Here is a 1,538-nt window from a genome sequence, read left to right on the forward strand (position 1 = left end):
CCAGAAGAGGAAATAAAACTTGCAGGTCTAACATTAATCAATATCGTACCTCCTGAAGGATAAGGCGGTGGGACCTGATAACCAGAGGTCTGTTGGAATAGCACCATAGTTGTAAGGTGGAGGCTTTCCTTTATCTGCCATACTTTCCAACTTGTTTGATCGTATCTTACTACTGTCTGTTTGATATTCACCTCATCTCGTGACTTGATCGAACTGGGCCCCAGACTTCTCTCTTCCCCGAAAGCCATGCCTTTCCCCGGTCTGTCTGCTATGCCTACTATTGTTATTGCGCATACGTTCTGCGCAACTCCAGATACTCGGATTTCCTATCGGTGATGCTTTACTAATGCAGGGATATTTTTGCGCGGTTTAAAAACTATGCAGAGAAAGTAGATCTTCATAAGTACTCTTGGTATCCAAAAAGAAAATTGGGGGTTACCATGCATTCTTTAGAGATAATTAAGCTTCATTTTGAGAAAGAATGCCATACATTGCTGTGTATTTTAGCGCTTTTTACAAATATTGTTCATGAATATCTTTGAAAAATGCGTGGCTACCCCAATTTTCTTGTTGGCTTTCAATAACACTTGTTAAGATCTACCTTTTCTGCATAATCATAAATCGGGGCATACATACCTTTGAACTAGTAGGCACCGTCCTTAAATTCTTCAATTAAAATATGGATAGAGGCGATTGGCTCCTTTTGAGACTTTATTTTCTTCTCAAGAGACTGGATACTAATCATTTAGAATAACAAACATGGCTGCCGGATTTTCGATCATTACTTCAGAAAGTAGTAATTCTCACCTGCAGTTGTAATGTTCGGCGAGGTAATTTTCCCTTTCGTAAGGGAGCGATGCTGTTTGGACGAGGACGAGACAATTTAACCGTAAGTTTGTCATTTGCAAATGAGGAAAAAAATACTTAATCTAGCACTAGATCTAGGACTAGATTAGCAGAGTATGTCACTTATAATAAAAAAAAAAACGAGAAAAAAACCCTAGAAAAAAAGTAGAAAAAGTTGCTCGAAGGATCTCGAACTCGGCTTTAAACAGTTTGAGTCTGATTCGGCTGCACACGGTCTATTTAGTTCTCAGTGGAAGTTTGCAAGTTTTAATCACATGATAGAGTTTGTTGCCTTCTAAACTGCAAACACTGCTCTGATTCTGAGTGTAACCAGTTCATCTGGCTGCTGTTCTTACTTCAGAATGAATAAATTACACTTTAACATTTTTGTTACGGTAAGTTTGTAGTAATGCACAAATTCCTTTAATGTATGCCAGCTTTTACCATTTTCCAAGGCAAAAGCTCGATTTTACAAATGTTAATCTTAAAGGGTTTTCAGGTTAGGTTTAGTTGGACCGATGAAAGTAGTTCTGGAATGTATAGAAATCTTACGGCCCCTGGTAACTACGATGTTATTGCCTTGTTATGAATTATTAGGTATGGTGACATATTGTACACCAATAACTTCTCAAGGAAAGGCTTTGAGGACAAAATAAAGGATATTTTCTATTGAGAAGATCCTCAAGCCTTTT

At 37.9% G+C, this 1,538-nt stretch overlaps 1 pseudogene; it reads right to left on the minus strand.

Moving 5' to 3' along the window:
* Positions 1–141, minus strand: part of LOC137976262 (lipopolysaccharide-induced tumor necrosis factor-alpha factor homolog) — a 7,136-nt pseudogene extending 6,995 nt beyond the window's left edge.
* Between the last annotated feature and the right edge of the window lie 1,397 nt (positions 142–1,538).

This window comes from Montipora foliosa, chromosome 11 (assembly GCF_036669935.1).
Source record: "Montipora foliosa isolate CH-2021 chromosome 11, ASM3666993v2, whole genome shotgun sequence".
Lineage (NCBI taxonomy): Eukaryota > Metazoa > Cnidaria > Anthozoa > Scleractinia > Acroporidae > Montipora > Montipora foliosa.